Raw genomic sequence first — 23752 nt, 5'->3', positions numbered from 1 at the left:
GGCCTACGCACAGTTTTGTGCATCTGAATTTTTTTGTGCGTACAAACATTTCCACTTTTGTCCATACACCATGTTTTACTGTGAATTTTACACATGGCGTTATGCATGAGGCCCCTGGAGATGGTCTTGTCCTTTGTGTAAGATGGATAGCTAGAGCTGGGCTCTGTTTACAGCAGTGTTATTTTACCCTTTTTTTATTTTACTATCATCCTGAGGTATCCTGTATTTACATTATGCGTTGACTATAAATAAACATGTGCAGCAAATATAGGGTTCCAAAGTAAAGGATAAGGCAGCTAAACTTTGATCAAAGTCAAAACTAGCGAAATTGCTAGGAGAATTCCAGGACAATTATTGGAACTGAGGAGGACCCTTTCATCCTCACTGCCAACTGCAGCTAATATCCCCCTTGAGTCAGCAGCAACAACCCCAACCGCACTCACAACTCTACCTGCTCAGCATGGAGAAGACCAAAACGCACTTTCTGTGCTGAAGAAAATGATTGCCTCACTTGGGGTAGGGAGGGACATGAAGAGTAAAATTAAGAGTACTCTCTGTTCAGCTTGAAGATGTTAAGCAAATGTTTATAACTCGCATTGAAATAGTTGAACAATCAACATCCACTGCTGACAAAAAAGTAAAGGCTGCAAAATGATAATGCCAAGTGCTCACTGCCAAACTGGCTGCTCTAGAAGATAAATATAGAAGGACCAACATCAGAATCAAAGGTCTACCTAAAAAACATGAAAATCCAAACCCAGTGAAACACCTAGCTGAACTAGGAGAGATCTCAGCAGTCTGCTGTATACATGGATCGAATGCCTCAAAACCGAGAAGCCTTATTGTCCATTTCGACAAACTACAGGCCACAGAAAACTTCATGTCCCTTCTTAGGCTGAAATAGAGATTATATTTGAAAATAACCATATTTGTATTTTCTCCAGATTTCTCCCCTGCAACAGCTGCTAAACATGCCACATACTACAGCATTAAACAGCATCTACACAGAGCTGATATCAGATACAGCCTTTTGTACTCTAACAAATTAAAAGTGAATATTGAAAGTCAATTTCACATTTTTAAACTATCCGCAAGAAGCAGTAAAAGAACTAAGAAAACTGATCCTGACATCCTTTTGAAACATGATCATGAGTCATACCTTGTTCTGACAAGGGAAAGAAGATTCTGCTTGCAACTTGCAACTTTCACCATTTTTTAATTAATTATTATATTATATTGAAATTTCTTTCATATATGTATTTTTTGGCAACCACAAAGTAACTAGCCATTTAAAGTTTTTTTTTTTCATTTCATATCTTTTTATATATTGTACTATCATATTTTATCTCAGTCTCCATGGGAACTGTTTGACATCATTCCCTAGGTTTAGTGTATTGGTACTGTACTTTCAAAAGATATCTCAATTTTAACGTTTTCCACACCGCTCCTGGGGTGTTCATTTTGTTCTGGACGTGCTCTGTCTCTCTTGGCATGTCAGGGGACCAGGATTTTGCGAAGTGTGGTCTGCCTCACTCAGGGAGGCAAAATGGTAGGGAAGGTGGGGAAAGAAACAGAGTTTTGCAATTTCTTGTTTATCCTTTCTACCCCAATAACAATTAGTGCCAACACAACAATAGGTTTCATAGCCATAACACCTGGGAATAACATGAAATCTAGGTCAAAGCTATCATATGCAAAAATGTACTATCTTAACTTAACACTCCAAAATGTCAACAAAAGTTCAGAAGCAGTGTTTTTATGACCAAACACAGAACTCTGTGAGCTGGAATGTCAAAGGTGTCAAACATGAATTAAAGAGTAAGAAAGTATTCACTCACTTAACAGTTTTAAATGCCAAGACAGTATTTTTAGGGGAGATTTACATAATAAGTAAGAACCGGTTTCAGTAGAAAAGGGATTGGACTGGCCAAATTTTTCACTCCAGCTATACGAAGAAAACTACGGGTGTGGGATTCTTAACACACAGAACTATTCCCTTTGTAACGTCAGACGTAATTCAGTATGTGATCCTGAATGTCGATATGTCATGGTGATGGGCAATTTATTTAATACTAAAGTGATTCTGATAAATATTTATGCACCTAAAGTGGCTGATAGAGATTTCATCCAAAATGTACTTATATCTATTCCTAATTTGTACACTCATAAAATTATCATGGCCAGAGGCCTTAATTGTGTTTTAAATCCAGACCTGGATATATCTTCAGCTACACCGGTGATAACATCTAATACTGCAAGGATAATTAAAGAGTTTGTAATGGATCAAAACTTATCACACCCATGGAAGTTTTTAAATATTAACTTTAGAGCATATTCCTTCTTCTCACAAGTTCATCATTATTACTCAAGAATTGATTTCTTCATAGACAATAATTTTTTGCCTATTATCAAATTGTGTAAGTACAACACTATTATTATCTCCGACCTCGTTATGCTGATCATGGAGCTTAACTTACTATTCCCTACACACTAAACTTGTAGTTGGCGTCTTAACCTGGTGTCATTAGCAGATGAGCATGGTACCGAATTAATATCCAAGCAAACTGATTATTTTCTGGAGACAATTGCATCCCTACAGGACTTTGCAGGAATACCCTGGGAAACTTTGAAGGCATTTTTAACAGGACAGGTTATTTCAGATCTTTCTCACAAAAATAAATTCTGTTTTTACAGAAAATAATGACTGGCTTCTAAGTTGATTTAGATTTCCAAGTGCTATCCTCTTGGAGCTGTGTGCTGTTAGAATACTAGGATGTATACTTGATATCATTTTTAAGGATCTTTTAATACTGTATTTCAGAAAAGGAATGGAAGGCAGCCATGCACAGAATACACTCTGGCTCCATATGCACAAAACACTCAATTATTCAACTTAAAATCTTCTATTGAGCTCAACTGGAAGAATCCCAACCCACCACCTTTAAGTCAGTCTGTAACTGATGTGCTGTACTATTTGAAATTGGAAAAAATCTAATCAAATTCTCATTCAGATGATCTGTTCAAAACTTTTTAAAAATATGACAGAATCTAATCAGTAACATTTTAGAATAAGCTTCTATATTGGGGAGAAGGATACTCTTCCTTCCTTGTTGCTTTGTTGGCTGGCTCTCCTTTTCCTGTCTTTCTTTTGGGTGGAGGTTGAATTCTGATATTGCTAAGTTTGATTTAATTCAATAATATTAAAAAGGAGAAAATAAGAAAGGCACACAGCTGTGTATTTAAGGGCCCACAATTCATGCTGAATGTCAGAACAAACGCTAAGCTTTGAAGTCCAATTAATTTCTGTAGACCTCTGTAATAAAATTATAGGTGAAGCAAAGGTCAGGGAAAGAGTATAAAGCAATTCCTAAAGTTTTGAGTATTTTCAGGAGCACAGTGGCCTAAATAATTGCAAAATGGAAGAAATTTGGAACCACCAGGATTGTTCCTAGAGCTGGCTGTCAAGCCAAACTAATTAACCAGGTAAGAAGGCTTTGGTCAGGTAGGTGACCAAGAATCCAGAGGTTATTCTAAGAGACTTTCAAGAGTCTTTGGTTGAGATGGGAAAGTCTGTCAGGTGGACCATCTCAGCAGTTTCAAGCAATCAAGAATTTGTTAATGGCTCTTGAGTAAATAAATGACATATGACAGCCTACTTTGCGTTTGCCAAATGGCAAACTATTTGGGCAGAACTCCAAGTACTATGTCTGGTGAAGATCAGGCACTGCTCATCATTTGCCTAATACCATCCTTATACTGAAGCATGGTGGTGGCAGCATCATACTGTGGGGGTGCTTCTCTGCAGCAGGGACAGACAGACAGGTCAAAATTGAGGGAAGGATAAATACAGCCATTTACAGAGAGATCCTAGAAGAAAACTGCTCCAAGGTGCACTTTTGATCACAACAATAACCCAAACCATACAGCCAACACAATGCTGCAGTATCTTTGGGGAAAGTCTCTGCCTGTCCTTGAATGGCTCAGCCAAAGCCCAGACTTAAAACCCAAAAGTCGTCTATAGAGAAACCTGAAGATTGTAGTTTATAGACATTTCCCATCCAATCTAAAGGTACTCAAGAGGATAAGCTCTAGGATCATCTGGAATTTCACTGATCCAGCTCATCATCATATTCCTGCAAAATTAGAACTAAAATCAATATTACTGCAAAGTAAAAACATATTTCACCATTATTACCTCAAGTAAAGTAAACCAAGTCATTTTTAAACTAAGTCCTAAGCCATGTGGAAAAAATTCTTCTGGAACTCTTTATTAAAGGCTTAATCCTCTTACTGCAACTCGCTTGAAGGATCTTGCTTCACGGTGTATACAAAGTTTTGCCAAATAAACATAAGAGCTTATGCATTTCAGGATTTTTTGAACCTCTTAATTATTTTTCAAAATATCCCAGCTTCTTCTTGTGATTTCATTTTAATATAATACTCTCCGCATTGTACTCAGGCCTGCCTGTTCACCCGAGCAATTGAAATTCCCTTTAGCAAAGATGGACATGAAGTTACTTCTGACTTGGAGGCACTGAGCCCCTTCATGTGAAGATGTGAAATGGACAAGGTGGAAACCCTGAGCGATTCTATGCTGATTAGATTCATTCATTCAAAGACTCATTCTGAATACCTTGGAGGAGAGGCAAGTGTAGGGAAGAGGCAGGAAGCCTGAGAGGGAAAGAATAATTCTTTAAATTTATATAGCGCTTTTCTCACTACTCAAAGCAATCTCCACACAGGGAGGACCCGAACCCATAATCTCCTTACTGCAAAGCAGCAGCACTACCACTGCACCAACTGTGAGGATGTCACACTACCTGCTTGTTTAGCTGAGCCAGGTGAAATTTCCTTTACCAAAGCTGGATAATTATTCGCTTCTGACTTGGAGGCCCTGGGTTTGCGGTCAGCCTCTCTGTGTGAGGAAAGGAAACAGAAAAGGGTGAAATCTTGTCTCACTAGAATACCTGGAGAAACCTATAGTTATTGTCTGGCCCTAAATCTAGGCTCATTGAAAAATACATTACTGAAAGATTGCTTCCTACACATCCTTGGGAATTTAAAAATATCTGGGTTTCTGAACAGTATATGCAGGTTATTCTGTTAACGTGTGGTGTTTTAATTTGATATTTGTTTTTTATGTATTTATTGCAAATCAGGAAAGCCAGCTGGGACTTGTGATCATGTGTGTTTTCTCAGGGTGCTCTGGCTTTCCTGATAAAATCTCAACAATTGGAATGTTAGGCAGAATTGTAACGTTAAATTATTTTAGATCAAGGAGTCTATGAGTGGGTCTTTTAGTGAACTGAAGCCTTGTGCCTGATTTCTGCTGTGATGCAGAAATACATAAAGTAAATGAATGGAGACATGCATTGCTAAATTAGTAGTAGAACAAGTTTGTTAATATTAATGACATGCTTACTCATCTGTATTAAAATGAATTACATTTTATGCAGACCTGCCCATTGGTATTGTATTAAATCTCAGGGACATTTAATGTTTATTAAAAATTGAAAATGGTGAAACAGTAGTCCTCACTGTGGTAAGTACAGCAGTTGTCAGTGTCAGGAAGTTACTATTTCAGTTCCATTAAAAATATCAGTAGTTTTATTGCCTATCACTACACTCATTTAAAATGGCTGCTTGTCAAATTGTCTTCACATCCTGCCTGAACTATCTCTTCCTAGATTCACAGAGAAGCCATTATGTTGAGGCTGATGTGGTCTATGCCCATAATTGTGACCCATCACATAAAGTATAACTATTTGGGGTATCGTGGGAGACTTTACAATATAATTTTCATCTCACCTATTTTTATCATAAACTTAGAGATTATAAGAGGTTAAACTGCAATTTTTTCATTAAGTTAGTACTAGGGTGTGTACCGTGTTAGCCATTATGAATGTAGAGAAAAGCCAAGCAAAATGACACCTTTTATTGGCTAACTAGAAAGATTACAATATGCAAGCTTTCGAGGCAACTCAGGCAGATTACATCTTGCCTGAAGAAGGGGCCTGAGTTGCCTCGAAAGCTTGCATATTGTAATCTTTCTAGTTAGCCAATAAAAGGTGTCATTTTGCTTGGCTTTTCTCTACATTCATTAAGTTAGATGCACTATTTGTTAGCATTACTGGGAAGCGCAAATTATTTCAGTGAGATCAGAGCTTAATTCTCTTTTTATGCATCATGCTGAATTTATGATCTATTGCACTCAACACTGTTTGTCTAAGGTAACTCCAGGTAGGCTTTGACACTGAGATTTTATAGAAATTAACCTTTTGCTTCCATTCCTTTGTTGAGACTGAATACCAGAAATGTTACCTAATGATCACAAAACGTACAAATTAATTTACTGATTATGTACATTTTAAACTTGTTTCTTGCTTCTAACCATTAAGATAATTTTCTGTCAGGGTTAAACTGTCCTAAATTGTCTGTTGAAGAGGCTACTTGACATGAATACTGTGTTAACATAATATAAATTAAAAGAAGCATTGAAATTTAAAAAAATCATTACTTATGTGCATCATCTCTGGTGAATTGTATATTCTGGATCTGCTGCTCCCAATAACTCAAAATGCTTCACTCTATCTGTGCATCTCTCTTAAACCCAGATTTTAATCTGGCAGTTATCTCCCTTTTGGTGAAACAATATAAAGATCCCTGAGCATGTTCAAAGTACAGACAATTGTCAATGACATAGAAAGATGTGCACCTACTTACTAAAAAAACTGTTTATACATTGAAAACTGTCATTACTAAGTTATTTCTTTCATACCACACCAGTTTTATTAAATACTTCTTGGCCTCTGACAATGCTTGTCACCATCTCCATGTTACTGAAGCCTCCCCATGTTCACCATCCATTCCTCTCTCTTATCTCTAGATGCCGAGAAGGTGTTGGACTGCTTAATTTAGTAAGATTCTAAGTACTTGACCATTTGGGATTTGGTCCAGGATTCCTAAACATTCTTAAAACTGTATATTCTCACAATTTCTAAATTCAGCCAGCTACTAGACAGGGTTCCAATCATCTGCTCACTCTCTGTCTTTGGAACCCTTAGCAATTGAAATGTGAAGCATTGACAAGTTTTCCTTCATTAAAATTTAAACTTCGTACTAGTAGATCTCTATACAATCCAACCCACATTATAGTTGATAAATCCAATGATAGATTCTGTTTGGGCTCTAACTTGGTGGGGTGGATTCTGCACTTTTTAACTAATATAACACATAATGTGAGTATAAATGGCTGTTTTTCTAATAACTTAAATATATCTATCAGTACACCGCCAAGGTGCTGCCTATCACCTCTTTTGTTTATCTTATATACAAAATGAGTGCAGCTAAATATTTCTAAGACAAAGGATATGGTTGTAGATCTCAGGTGTTCCTCTCCTTCTAATCTCTCAACATTAATTGTAGGGGAGATAGTGGAGTTGGTAAAGCACTACAAATATCTAATGACAATCATTGATAATAGACTAAACTTTGATCTTAACACAGAACAGATTTCTAGGAAGGGGCAAACGTGGCTTTTCTTCCTTAGGAAACTCAATTGTTTTAAAATTTCAGAAGAAAACTGTTATATTCTAGACTGTTGGCTTTAAAATGTGTTAGATAAATGCAAAATTTGTTGGTTCAATTTCAGTTCTTGAACAGTAAGAGTCACTTGGTGATATGGGAAATGTGTCCAAGAGTGTAAACACTTCAAAGCTTAGTGAGCCTCTCTAAATTTCAAACTTTGGAATGTCATGTAGTTTGTTTGCACTTTTTTGTGTCTGTAGTCTTTCAATTATTCCCATATCTTAGCACTTTGTGGTAACAGATTACTTCTCTGTGCAATTTTAGGATTTTTTGAATCGAAGACATACTACAGTTTTAATATGGAAATCCAAATCTCAATTCCTTAAAAGGTCTACAGAAGAATTAATAAAGTCAAAAATGTAAGTTAAGATGGAAAGCGAGCCGATACACAAGAGACTTTCAGTGAGGTCACAGGAACATCTAGCAGAAGATGCTAACCAAAGACAATATGTAAAACTAGGTTTATAGAGGATAAACTCCTTCAGTTAACAGAGTACATTAGCATAAGGGAAGCTATGACCAAATAGTTACCTTGAAAAATTGACATGAATGACGGTCAAAGTATGACAAACAGAATAAGAGATAATGGTTCTAAACAGCAGTGAGGCCAGATTTTGAGGATTTTGGGTTCACAAAGAGTTACACAGCATGATCCCAGGAACAAACAAAAATCTAACAGTATTTTTTTACCTTATAATAAATGGTTATAATTTCAAAATTTCTTTTAACTTTAGGACACAAGTTAAAAACATAGCCTTTGAAAGATTACAAATTGGCCTTAAATTCAAGTTATTAAAAGTTCTACTCTATCAAAATTGAAAACAAAAAATATTATTCACTTCCTATTAAACTATTCACAGTAGGTATTTTATTGCAAAGCACTTCACCTAAAAAGTATATCATTAAAAATTATTAATTGATTAAAGGCTCAGACTAAATTTGACATTTACACATACATACATACTGCATACAGACTAATTCAAATTAGCCCCAGAAATCTCCCATATTCAAATGAGGCTTGATCGGGAATCAACTAAAATCTAAAAACATACACACTTGTCTTTAACATGTGAGTGTATAAACTGTTTAATTTCCAATCTCTTGAATGAAACTAATCCTCACAGACTGGGATAATTCAAGGTTGAAAAAATCATTTAAGGATTTTGCATTTTATCTTCTTCACTTAGACTGCTAGTAGCTGTAATAGCTAAAAAAAAGTTTCACACTAAAACAGTTTCCTCAAAAATTAAATTAATTCAACATTAAAGAAATTTAACATTGAAGTGCTAAAGTGTACTATTTTGATAGTAGGTCAGTTATATGAACAATACAATGGATGTTATGCTAGTTACAAGAACACAAAACAGTTCAACAGCTACGTGCCACGGATGCCCACCATCTACCTTTTTCTAAATTGACTGCCCTGGATAATCTTCTGGCAATGAGTGTTTAAGAGCAACTGCTACAATGCTTAAAGCAGCACTTCTATTAGAAGTCTTCTTCTTCTTTCGGCTGCTCCCGTTAGGGGTTGCCACAGCGGATCATCTTCTTCCATATCTTTCTGTCCTCTGCATCTTGTTCTGTTACACCCATCACCTGCATGTCCTCTCTCACCACATCCATAAACCTCCTCTTAGGCCTTCCTCTTTTCCTCTTCCCTGGCAGCTCTATCCTTAGCATCCTTCTCCCAATACACCCAGCAACTCTCCTCTGCACATGTCCAAACCAACGCAATCTCGCCTCTCTGACTTTGTCTCCCAACCGTCCAACTTGAGCTGATCCTCTAATGTACTCATTTCTAATCCTATCCATCCTCATCACACCCAATGCAAATCTTAGCATCTTTAACTCTGCTACCTCCAGCTCTGTCTCCTGCTTTCTGGTCAGTGCCACCGTCTCCAATCCATATAACATAGCTGGTCTCACTGCCGTCCTGTAGACCTTCCCTTTCACTCTTGCTGATACCCGTCTGTCACAAATCACTCCTGACACTCTTCTCCACCCATTCCACCCTGCCTGAACTCTCTTTTTCACTTCTCTTCCACAATCCCCATTACTCTGTACTGTTGATCCCAAGTATTTAAACTCATCCACCTTCGCCAAATCTACTCCCTGCATCCTCACCATTCCACTGACCTCCCTCTCATTTGCACACATGTATTCTGTCTTGTTCCTACTGACCTTCATTCCTGTCCTCTCTAGAGCATATCTCCACCTCTCCAGGGTCTCCTCAACCTGCTCCCTACTATCGCTACAGATCACAATGTCATTAGCAAACATCATAGTCCACGGGGACTCCTGTCTAATCTCGTCTGTCAGCCTGTCCATCACCAATGCAAATAAGAAAGGGCTCAGAGACGATCCCTGATGTAATCCCACCTCCAACTTGAATGCATCCATCACTCCTACTGCAGACCTCACCACTGTCACACTTCCCTCGTACATATCCTGTACAACTCTTACGTACTTCTCTGCCACTCCCGACTTCCTCATACAATACCACAGCTCCTCTCGAGGCACCCTGTCATATGCTTTCTCCAGGTCCACAAAGATGCAATGCAACTCCTTCTGGCCTTCTCTAAACTTCTCCATCAACATCCTCAGAGCAAATATCGCATCTGTGGTGCTTTTTTTGGCATGAAACCATACTGCTGCTCACTAATCATCACCTCACTTCTTAACCTAGCTTCAACTACTCTTTCCAATAACTTTATGCTGTGCCTCGTCAATTGTATTTCCCTGTAGTTACTGCGGTCCTGCACATCCCCCTTATTCTTAAATATCGGCACTAGTACACTTCTTCTCCACTCCTCAGGCATCCTCTCACTTCCCAAGATTCTATTAAAAAATCTGGTTAAAAACTTCACTGCTCAACACACTCTCCTCGCTTGTGAGTACGTTTCCATCTTTATCCTTTATCACCCTAACCTGCTGCACATCTTTCCCAGATCGGGTCCCTCTGTCTGGCCAATCGGTACAGGTCCTTTTCTCCTTACTTAGTGTCAAACTTCTCATACAGCTCATCATAAGCCTTTTTGTTAGCCTTCACCACCTCTCTCTTCACCTTGTGCCTTATTTCCTTGTACTCTTGTCTACTTTCTGCATCTCTCTGACTATCCCACTTCTTCTTTGCCGTCCTCTTCCTCTGTATACTCTCCTGTACTTCCCCATTCCACCATCAGGTTTCCTTTTCCTTCTTCCTCTGTCCAGATGTCACGCCAAGCACCCTTCTTGCTGTCATCCTTACTACATCTGCTGTAGTTTCCCAGTTGTCTGGTAATTTCTTCACTAGCACCCACTGCCTATATCACCTTCTCCCTAAACTCAACCTTGCAGTCTTCCTTTTTCAACTTCCACCATGTGATCCTTGGCTCTGCCCTCACTCTCTTCCTCTTCTTGAACTCCAACATCATCCTACAGACCACCATCCTATGCTGCTTAACTACACTTTCCCCTGCCACTACTTTGCAGTCTTCAATCTCCTTCAGATCAACTCTTCTGCAGAGGATGTAATCTACCTGTGTGCATCTTCCTCCTCTTGTACCTGCTTGGCTAACAACCAGTGCTGCTGGGATAATTAATAACACATGTATTTTTATTTCAGTAGGATAAATATTGCATTAGGTTACTTGTTATTTTAAAAAAGTGATTGGACTACTTAACTTATGTTACTTTTTATGTTACAGTAATCCCTCCTCCATCGTGGGGGTTGCGTTCCAGACCCCCCCGCGAAAGGTGAAAATCCGGGAAGTAGAAACCATATGTTTATATGGTTATTTTTATATTGTCATGCTTGGGTCACAGATTTGCACAGAAACACAGGAGGTTGTAGAGAGACAGGAACGTTATTCAAACACTGCAAACAAACATTTGTCTCTTTTTCAAAAGTTTAAACTGTGCTCCATGACAAGACAGAGATGACAGTTCCGTCTCACAATTAAAAGAATGCAAACATATCTTCCTCTTCAGAGGAGTGCGCGTCAGAGAGAGAGAGAGAAAAAAGCAAACAGTCAAAAATCAATAGGGCTGTTTGGCTTTTAAGTATGCGAAGCACCGCCGGACAAAAGTACTGTAGCTGCAAGGAAGGGAGCAAGCATTTTTCAGCATTTTTTAGAGGAACTTCCGTATCCTCTAGGCCAGTGTGCGAACAGCCCCTCTGCTCACACCCCCTCTGCTCACACCCCCTCCGTCAGAGCGAGCGAGAGAGAGAGAGAGGAAAGCAAACAATCAAAAATCAATACGTGCTGTTTGATCTTTTAAGTATGCGAAGCACCATGCAGGAAGCATATCTCTTGCAAAGCAGCCACATGTAAGCCCAGCAAAGAAGGGAGCAGTGTGAAGGTAATCTTTCAGCGTTTTTTGAGGAGCGGCCGTGTCCTCTAGGGGTGCGAACAGCCCCCGTGCTCACAATATATTTGAGTTTTATTTAATACATAATACACGCTGTGGTTGGGTAGCTTCTCAGCCATCTGCCAATAGCATCCCTTGTATGAAATCAACTGGGCAAACCAACTGAGGAAGCGTGTACCAGAAATTAAAAGACCCATTGTCCGCAGAAATCCGCGAACCAGCAAAAAATCTGTGATATATATTTAAATATGCTTACATATAAAATCCGCGATGGAGTGAAGCCGCGAAAGTCGAAGCGCGATATAGCGAGGGATTACTGTACTTTGTATGTGTTTCTCTGCTGCTCCAGATTCAGATCATCAACATAAATTTAGTGCTTTTAGAAATACTGAGACAGAGCAACATGTTTTCTGCCCATAGTGTAACTAAATATGAAAATGCTTAAAATTTAAATGAAAAATGTAAAATCTTTCTCAAACAAAAAAATAAAAGTCAAACTCATATGCAAAGCAGCATGTACAGTAACAGGTAATACATATTATAGGCATTATAGGTCAATGTACAAGTTGTCATTTTCTTGCTATCAAGAACCTTTTATACCTTTTACCCTAGTATTTGATTGTGCTTATAATGTGTAATACAAAAAAGAACTCTCATCAAACATAAAAGCTATTAATCTAAACAGTGTTCAATTTGCTAGTACACAACATTTTCATTGCTAATACAACTCTGTGTAATGTAGGTCTTTGTTTCACCACACTAAACAGCTTCAGGCATGTGTGTGACTTTGTTCTATGTTACTCCTTATTTAAATGAAATCTCCATCCATGACAATGACAGTGAGCAGACAACTAAATAAGAGTGTGTCCTTAACACAGAAAAATGGTGACAAGAAAATGATAAAATGCACTAGTTCCATTAGCCTATTATCATACTTCAGAAAAACAGAAGGCATGTTTCCTAAAATTGAAATCTTTGCTGCTTCAAAGTGGATGTATTTATTAAGTTTTGAGGCTTTTTTCACATTTTCACCAATGCCCCATAGACACCACTTTAAACCAAATTAACTAACATGGTGTTTAAAAAATATAAAAAACGCTTACTAACATAATTTCATGTGATAAATCACTGTTTATCATGATTGTGAAAAAATAATTTTGGCTTGAAAAATACTGAAATTATCTTTTAAGTGTTTGTTCTGTTCTCTTTGCAGGAAGTGACTGTAAGTGCATCACCAAGAAAACACCACATACATTGCATAGCCAGTAGCATCTACAGTAGAAGGGTTTGAGTGAGACCAGAGAACCCTTCCTTCCAGTCTATGGCTAATATTAAAAGCAAGAAATTGGCAAATCCAAGAAAGGGCATTTAATGTCACTTCAGAAAGCCCTGTCTGCAAGACTGCTCTAGCCATCACAGAAAAGAATGAAAATATAGTCCCGAAAGACTGAAAACTGATGGATGTCAAGGACTCACATAAAGTAAATGAAAATAAATTCAACCAGTATGCTTGGTTTTAAAAAGCTATGTTAGCGGCGTTGAGACTTAATTGGCCGAGTCCTCTCTAGGAGGGAAGGATGCAGTAAGAAATTAAGTGTTAAGGTGGAAAGAATTAAAAAAAAAAATCACTGAAACTTCTAGCTATGATCCTCAATTCAATCAAACAGATTTCAGAAAGTTATGATATTCCATTTTACTGAAACTTCTTTACTTTGATGTCTAATAAAAAGTAATTTTGTTTTAATAATATTTATTTTAGTCAGTAAATAAACAAGAGTTTAAAAAAGGATTTGCAATTATGACGTATCGTAATATTCTGAGAAGATGATACAATTTATCTTTGGTGCTCACATTTTTTCTCCTAATATAATATAATTTCCCCTCCTCTATCAGTTTTTGCAAATATTCTTCTGCAAATTATAGATAAGGCAGAACGAAGACAAAAAATGCGTAAACATGTATGAGCCAAATGATTCTCGCTCATTTTACAGTGTTTTATTGTGGTTTAATGAAAAACAAGTGTTTAAAAGCAAGGATTCTCTGGAGAAATCTCACCAGTAACTGTTTCTTACTGGATTACAGAATTTGTCAGTAAAGCTCTAAAATTAAAGCAATATAAAATCACATTATAGCCTACCAATTATATTTAGTAGTCAACTTCAAAGAAATCTCTATGGGAGCCTGTCAAACACTCACTACTGTCATATTTAAATATATAATTTCCTTAATACTCTGAAATAGGGTTACAGCTATTTGTTCTGCTGGTATAAAAATTGTTTTTAGTTAATATGAGTTTTTGGTCTTAGAAAGAAATCATTTGCCAGTGAAATAATATGTTTCATAAGGATTCACCTAAAAATGTGATTTTTAAAATATTTCAAAATATGGTCAGTCAATGTGTTGTTGTTTTAAGAGCATTTAATTCAACCTGCAGATACAATGCTTAAAACTGTAATTACAGGAAAGATATTGATATAGGAACAGTCTGCGAGCAAGTGTTTGGAAGTGCTGTTTCATAGTGATAAATCATGTTTTTAAAAATCTTTATTGTATACTAAAGGAAATTTCTACTGTCAATTAATAGATACCGAATATATTCACGTTTAAGTTCTCCCACAGATAAGTCAGAACTTGATTTTACCGTATAATTTCTGGCATTTTATAATGTCGGTCATATAAGTCAAATGCGGGAATCTCACGCTATTGGTCCAAGAGATCATGATATGCTAATGCCCACCTGCGACAGTAACCATGGAGCACACTGCCTTTTTTTCGATGTACTGTGCCTACGTGACCACACAGTAATAACCAAACTATTCCGAAGTGACGACTGCACTGTTTTGTATTTTTTGTATCTCACACCCTCATACACCTTTATCATAAGAGCATCCCTTATCTTCGATGGAGCGTTTGATCAGAAGAAAGTATGAAGCTGGTTTTAAATCAAAAGTCAATGAAGTGGCGAAAGAAATTGGTAACTGCACTGCTGCAACAAAATACACTGTGTATGAGAAACTAGTGTGATGTTAGCGGAAGCAAGAAGATGTAAAAAAAAATAATAATTATTGTATTTTTGAACGGTCGTATAAGTTGGGGTCTGATTTTATGATCGATTTTTCGGGTTTCAAGACCCAACTTATACGCGAGTATATACGGTAATCTAAAATTGTTTGTTTGCCATATGACTGGCCAACTGGCCAGAACCTGTCAAAAGAGAAACTTGCGGTCAACTAAGCTGATTTTTATCTACCATAACATCTTAGCCACAGGTTTAGGCTTGCAAAGGTCAAAAGAAACTCTGTGTGCTAACCCCTGGCTACAAGTAAAAAATGTATCGGCAGAAGGTTCAAGAACATACGTCGCGCATGATCAGTATTGGGTCAAAGGAACAAGGCATGCACATGGGAAGGTCTAAGGTATATAAGTAAGAAAACACAATGCCAACATAAATACAGAGTTCACCAACACAAGGTCTCTCTCTTTGTCCTTCCATTGAATCCATCCAGAAAACCATGCGAGATCAAGGATCCGTTGGCTCAGAAATGCAACACAACATCAAAAGAGCCACCTGATATCTAGACACATTGGATGCCTAGACTTCTAGAAAGAAGAGCTGCTATCTGTCCATGTTGTACAGTTATCTGTGACAAGCTGATGATTGTGACTTAACAGTGCAGTAATCAATAGTTTGGGATACGCAGTACTACATAGACAATCCAAAGGTGAGAGATAGGGTCACCATCAGGTCCTTTCACAACAAACTAGAGAAGGTTACTGATAGACAAAGAATAAAGGCGTGTTTTGCATTATTGAAAGTCAGCCGAGCACCAGTGAAGATGCTTCGATAAGATCATACAGTTGATTTTAAGAAAGAAAGAACAAAAAGAAAAATTGCAGTTATCAATATAAATTTAATTCTTAGAACTACAGAATTTAACATTATGCTTTTTATTTATAGCAAAAAAATTAAATAAATGTATGCCACAAGAAACAGTGCTGCATGAATACAGTCAAAAATAGTCAATTGGAACTGTGGCAGAAAATACAATTTAAGTTTCTCAAATATTTCAGTGATGAATAGTCTGTGGCATAGAAGAAATGAGATTTTACCAACAGTGTAACTTTTCAAACTGACAGAGACTTATGGTTTGAAACACTGAAGGCCCAAAAAAACGTTAAGGATATTAATTAAATTATTTTCAAACTTTCAACTTTTCTTTTGGTAAAGGGGTTATTTTTATGGTATCTAGACATTCATTTCTCATCATAAAGTTATTAATGGTGGCGTTTTGCTAGAGTTAGTGCCAACCCTTTGCACATCTATTGACAATTGTATTTCTTTTGTGATGATTGTTTGCATAAGAGTATTGTGAGTGCCATGCTCCTTGTCATTTGTTTTTTTAGAAATAGGAAATTTTGGATATTGTCACTAAAATTATTATAATATGCTTGTTGCAATGTGAATTGATTTTTTATAAATTGAAATTATTTGAAACCACTACAGTAATACAATGTCTGTAACTTACTCTTCTGCCCCTGACTTGAAGGAAACCGCTGCTTGTATTTTTATTTCAACATTTAACTTTTTTTGTAGTGTTCATCTGACTGTAAACAAATGTGTCCTGGCATCCTGATTTGACAAAAAAAAATCAGTGGAGTAAGTATTAAAAGATTTAAACTCACATTATTCCATCAATCATTAACCTAATATTCACCCATAAGATACTACAGTTTTGACTCAGATAATCAATTTTGCTGTGCCTTTGATAATTACACTTGATGTTCATTTGCTATGTGAGGTAAATGAATGCCAATAGTATGTCTTAACATTTATGTTCTGTGCATGATATTCTATACATGTTTATTATTTCTTTGCAAGAGCAGCTCTTGTTTACCTGTTATTTCAGACCATAACAAAAGGCTAAACAGGAAATAATGTGCCAGTAGAAAGTAGCTTTTGTCAACATATGTTTGATCCTTAAAGGAGATTATTAAGAAAGAGTTTTTTTCAAGCAAACAAACTGAAAACCAGTTTATATATGTGTTAAATGCCTCTGATTTCCTTCCAAAATGTAAAGACCTGAAAAAAACTGACTTTGCATAGAAGCGCAAGATAAATAAAAGCCATTGTCAGAAAATAAAACAGTGCGTGAGGAATACTAGAAGCCTATTAACAAGAAGAAGCCAATATATCATATTCAAGGAAATAAACAAATTACTGTAGTTCCAGAGAAAATACACAGTCTACTTGAATGCTATGTGTAATTGCCATAAAGCAGTGTTTCCCAACCTCGGTCCTGGGGGCACACTGTGGCTGCAGGTTTTTGTTCCAACCAGATTCCTAATCAGTGACAACACATGATAGCACTGATCTCATTTAATTAGCTGGTATTGTTCTTCTTTTATCCTACATTCAGAAAAGCACAGCAGCATGATTTTTACATTTATAAGACATTTAGAAATATTTCTGCTTTTGCCATAGATTTAAATGCTTAACTCTCTTTTGTTGATTTCATTATATTTTGCCCTTTCTCTGTGCAGTTTTTGCCCTTCATTGTATCTTATTAATGACAATTAAAAATGAGCAGAGCAGACATGCTGCCAAACAACACTGAATAATCAAAGGCTGCAACTACTTTAGCATCAGACCCACTAATTAGTAAATAATGGATTAATTAAACAATTAGAACACCTAGAAAAGTAGAATGAAAATCAAGATGAAAATATTGTTAAAAAGAAAAAAAATACATTATTCCCATATAACTGCTTGGTACATTTTAATATATACATTTTTTTTTTTTACCAAACTTAGTTTTCTAATTTCTATATTGTTCCCAAAACACAGAACTTGGGAAATAACAGTTCACTTAATTAGCCCAGGAGTCCAACTAAACACAGAAGCTGGTTGGAGCAAAAACCTGCAGCCACAGTGTGCCCACAGGACTGAGGTTGGGAAACACTGCCATAAGGAGATATTGCTTGTTGGGTTTGGGGGCTGTGGTATAAAGAGAAAATGAGCATTTCAGATTAAAAAGTTAAACAGATATTGACTAACATTCATGAAGTTGTGCACCACTAAGTGAAATGGATAGAGGGCAGTTCTACAGAAGACTTTCTCAGGATTTTCACAAACAATGGAGTATCCTGTGTACATATGACCCATTACTTCTCAGATTGGTCATTCTGAATTTTACGTTAATGGAGGAATTTTATAGAGTTTGCTCTCGGAAACTTGTAAAGGTCCTTCTGTGTCTTGTACCTGGTTGATATGCATGAATATAGCCATCCTTAGAATAAGGATGAGAGTCTCCTACTCTCCACAATTTGTAGTCTTGTTCGGTCTCATAAGCTTTGTTCACATTGTACACTAAGCCCCAAAGACTCAAAGGAGGGTACTGCCTTTAAAGACATTTTAAAAGTCAACTGGAACAAATGTAAGAGAAAACCTCTTCCCAACCAACAATTAAGCAGTTTTTTTTGTTGTGTCCTGCATTGCTTTCTCAAGTCTAAACTCGAAGTACCTTGTCTTGTTTCTGGTTTGCATTTTTCAGTGAGTCATGATTATCTTACTGAATCTCAGACATTATTAAAGACAAATATATGTATTGTAAAAATGTACCAAAAATTAAATATATTTACTAAAACATCAAAAAGGCTAGTGAACATTAATATAATATTTTAATCTGATCAGTCTTGAATGTGCATATTGCAAGTATGATTAGCCAAGTCTGCTGCTATGTGGTTTTCAGTTTCAGAAGTCAAGCAGCTGCTAAAGCTAATTTTTCACATTCTTTCTCTCACTATCTTTCTCTCACTTCATGACTATCCACCCACTAATTCACACCATTATTTCATTTCTAAACTAAGGTGTGAAGTCAAAACACTAATTGGCAAAATGTTCCTAAGTGCAGATTGTTCCATATACAAAATTAGCTTATTTTCCATCATTAACATTGTAATCTTTGCTTTCAGAGTGAATTTATTATTGTAAAGAGCATTTTTGTTCACATAAATTAGAAAAAAGCATACAATAAATAGGTCAATTGGGGAGTATGGTGGCATGGTGCTTAGCACTGCTTCCACTAGTCACTGTCTTAGAGCTTTTCTTTTTCTCATCATAGGTTGTCTTTCAGTGCTCTGGTGTTCCTCTACATCCCAGAATGCATACTAAGGTGATTGTTGACTTTACATTGACCCTGAAAGAGTATGTCTGAGACCCAACTAGCATACCAATCAGTCTCATTCTTGCCTTGTTCCTCAGATTACAAAGGTAGTTTCAGGTAGTCTCCTGACATACTTTTTTTTATTTTATCTCTGTATAAATCAGAAATAGCACTGCACACATTGCTGCTTGTTAGTGCTGGGCGGTATACAGGTTCATACCGAAAACCGTTTTTTATTTTTGTTATGATATGGATTTTTCTTATACCACAACACCGGTTTAAATTGCCTAAACAACGTTCGGAATGTGGCGCTGCGGGAAACTGTTTAAGGGGGACCTTTTTCATTGCTACACCGGTGTTGTGCGGGGGCTCTTTTTCACTGCTACACCATTAAACAGGTGTGCAACGGAGTACATGCATTAGTGGAGGATTTGAGCGGTTAAAATGGACAGAGAACATTCCGAAACTGAAGTTGTAGCAGACGATAAAGTTGAAAATGACACAGAAGAACTTTTGCTGGAAAAAGGAGTCACATCTGTTGTCTGGAGATACTTTGGATTTAAAAGGTCGGATGTGGACCATTATGTTCAAGTGTGTGAATACTGTTTCTATACTGCTGGATAATACTGCAAGCCAAGTTGTACTTGTTTTATTATTTTTTTTTCAATACTGTGTAATGTACCTGGGTACTGTGTAATAGTGTGACGACATGTTGACTTTATTCTTGACATTTCCACTTTAATCTCGATGTTTATGACGAGCATAAAGTCGACATGTTGACTTTATTCTTGTAATTTGTTATTAAAGTAGAGCATCGTAAACTAAACTTAATCTTAAAATGAATATTTAATTTACTAGATTTTCTCAAACCACCATCATAAGTTATGTAGCACATTAAATGCTTTGTTTTAAGTGTCTTAAACTGAGTTCCTCTTGCACTAAGAGGAGGTGCAGGTAGCACACAGAATACATTAATTTCATGATATTCCTGCTCCCTGAACATTTAGAATGCTAAGATAAGTACTTATCATTTTCATGATGAAATGCATTAAAGCATGTATTAAACATGTGGGGGCATGGTGGCGTGGAGGTTGCACTGCTGCTTCGCAGCAAGGGGGTCTTGGGTGTACCCTACCTTGAATTTGCATGTTTTTCTGGTGGGTTTACTCGGTGTGCTTCAGTTTCCTTTCAAAGTCATGTAGGATGTGGGGTTTTGTTATGCTATACTAACCCTGCTAGTGTATGTATTGGTTGTATTCACCCTGCAATGTGCTGGCGCCATGTTCAGGATTTGCTCCTGCCTCGTACACAATGCTTACTGGGATTGACACAACCCTGAATGGATGGCATAATTAAGTATGTATAACGAAGATTTTTTTTTTAAGTTCTGAACACAGAACTTAAAAAGGAAAGATAGGTACTGCGGGTTTGGTACATCAGACAGACAGCACGCATGCAATAAAGAATGCCCGCTCAGAAGAACATGCATTGAATTCTGTGTTCGTGTCTCCGACCACCAGATCACAAACCCACTATTTACACAATATTTCAGTTAAACCTGTGCGATACCCATTCATACATCCAGTTTTTTGGAGCCTCATCACACCTGCCATAAAGTTCTCTACACTGAACGTACACCTGGGGACCCCTTACTGCGAGGGAGCAGCACTACCGTGTATGTTTAATACCTGCTTTAATGCATTTCATCAGAGAGCAGGAATATCATGAAGTGAATGTATTCTGTGCGGCGATCGCTGCCGGTGCTTCCTTTTAGTGCAGAGAAAGTCAGTTTAAGATGCACGTAGCGATTAACAACTGGGTCGGGGAACACTTAACACAAAGCATTTAATGTGCTACATTAACTTATGACGGGGTTTGAGAAAATCTAGTAAATTAAGCGTTGATTTTAGGATGAAGTTTGGTTTACCACATTCTACTTTAATGACAAAATTATGAGAATAAAGTGAAATGTTGACTTTAATCTCGACATACATTTTTTTTTTCTTCACTGTGGCCGTAATACGCTTCCGTAGGGCTGTACCACAAATAGCATTATAAATGCAAGTTGCAGTTTTATTATTCATGTATGTAGCTTAGCTTGAAGCAAGGTCCATATTAATGCAGTTTGCCTTAATGATGCTTCAGTTGGTAAAGATGTCATCACCAAGTTGCATTTGTTTTATTTTATTTTAATTTGGTGAATACTGTGTTGTGAATTTCCCCTTGGGATTAATAAAGTATCTATCTATCTATCTATCTATCTATCTATCTATCTATCTATCTATCTATCTATCTATCTATCTATCTATCTATCTATCTATCTATCTATCTATCTATCTATCTATCTATCTATCTATCTATCTATCTATCTAATGCACCTGGGCTTTGAAGTCTTGGAAGTACAGTAATCCCTCCTCCATCGCGGGGGTTGCGTTCCAGAGCCACCCGCGAAATAAGAAAATCCGCGAAGTAGAAACCATATGTTTATATGGTTATTTTTATATTGTCATGCTTGGGTCACAGATTTGCGCAGAAACACAGGAGGTTGTAGAGAGACAGGAACGTTATTCAAACACTGCAAACAAACATTTGTCTCTTTTTCAAAAGTTTAAACTGTGCTCTATGACAAGACAGAGATGACAGTTCCGTCTCACAATTAAAAGAATGCAAACATATCTTCCTCTTCAAAGGAGTGCTTGTCAGGAGCAGAGACTGTCATAAAGACAGAGAAAGCAAACAAATCAATAGGGCTGTATGCGAAGCACCGCGGCACAAAGCTGTTGAAGGCGGCAGCTCACACCTCCTCCGTCAGGAGCAAAGAGAGAGAGAGAGAGAGATAGAGAGAGACAGAGAAAAACAAACATGCAAAAATCAATACGTGCCCTTCGAGCTTTTAAGTATGCGAAGCTTCACTAAGCAGCTGCACACAGAAGGTAGCAACGTGAAGATAATCTTTCAGCATTTTTAGACGAGCGTCCGTATCGTCTAGGTGTGCGAACAGCCCCCCTGCTCACACCCCCTACGTCAGGATCAGAGAAAGCGCAAGAGAGAGAAAGAGAAAAGTAAGTTGGGTAGCTTCTCAGCCATCTGCCAATAGCGTCCCTTGTATGAAATCAACTGGGCAAACCAACTGAGGAAGCATGTACCAGAAATTAAAAGACCCATTGTCCTCAGAAATCCGCGAACCAGCAAAAAATCCGCGATATATATTTAAATATGCTTACATATAAAATCCGCGATAGAGTGAAGCCGCGAAAGGCGAAGCGCGATATAGCGAGGGATCACTGTAATAGTATTATTACTGGAAGTTGCACTATTATTTTGTAGCAGTAGAGCGTATTAGTGCTCCCTTGAACCCTCAGGTACCACTCCAAACACCAGGTAAAAGTCCTTTTTTTCAACCCGGAAACACGTCGTTCCTTCTGGTCATATGATCATGATGTGCTTCCGGGTTATAGGGCATGCATAAGTCCTTGAGCCTCCCTGCAGCGTCCTCTGGTGGGCCCCACGGTGTCCAGCACGTTTGGGAATAAAAACTCCACTGTCCATAATTCCCTGCTGGTCTTTGGGGCATTCCCATGCTACAGGGAGGGCTCCATCTAGCGGCCTGGGGGTGCTGGCCGGGATAAACAGCCGGCCATCTCCCACAGTATTGCCCCGCCAGCGAAGAAGTGTACTTCGGAGTGACCATTCCCGAGAGGAACGTCTTCCTCCAAGAGGATCCATGGCCCGGGCTGGGGCTGCGTTGTCTAGACTCCCCGGAGAACCTAGGCGAAACGTTGTATCTCCAACTTCTTCGATCCCCTGTCCTCCGAGGACAACTTCGCCATAGATGTCCCGGGCTGTAGCATTCATAACACTGCCGTGGTCCAGTTGGTCCTCTTCCCCTGCGAGACTGGAAGCACCTCGGTGCTTCTGGCTCCATCACTCTCTCCGCTGAGGAGGATTTATTGGCCGCTCTTATGCTCCGTATCCCCTTTTCCAACTTGTCAGGAGACCCGTGTTTTATTTTGGGGATCTCCTGCTTATTCTGGGGCTTGTGCACAGCTTGGGTCTCTCTATTGGAAGAAGAGAGCCCCTTTGCTGTCTGCACGCCCATTGATCTGCGCTTCTTAGGAGGTGGCGTCATCAGCATCGCATCGCTCCGGGTAACAGCACTTTTCAGCTGTACCAGCTCGATCGGCACTTCTTCCGCCCCTCTCGTTACCAGCGACAACTCCCTTATCACGCGGGTTGGGGTCTTGGGGTCCGCATCGCTCCGAGAAGCCGTCCTGTACAGCTGCCCCAGCTCGATCGGTCCTTCCCCCGACCACTCAGTTACCGTGCCACATTCTACTGTCAGGCACACAGTGCTTTGGCACCCACTACTTATTAACCGCGGGGCCAAATCACACTGCGTCCCTTTACACTGTACAATACGAGTCGGACTCACCTGAATTCCCGTATCAATCATCATTGGAGCTTCTCGACCCAGTCGCTGTAGGTACTCCGTTAGTCCTTTCAGTGGTGCCTTGGCCGTTGCTCCCAGCTCCTCGACCCGTTCCTTCAGCTCCTTTAATCCCTGAAAGAATCTATATACGGGCTCGAGGTACTTCTCGAGATCCCGCACGTCTACAAAGTTATTTACTTCGGCCGGAGTTAGTCAGTATCGT

This window comes from Erpetoichthys calabaricus, chromosome 4, assembly GCF_900747795.2.
Source record: "Erpetoichthys calabaricus chromosome 4, fErpCal1.3, whole genome shotgun sequence".
Lineage (NCBI taxonomy): Eukaryota > Metazoa > Chordata > Cladistia > Polypteriformes > Polypteridae > Erpetoichthys > Erpetoichthys calabaricus.
The sequence above is the reverse complement of the archived record's forward strand: the minus strand, read 5'-3'. Positions refer to the sequence as shown.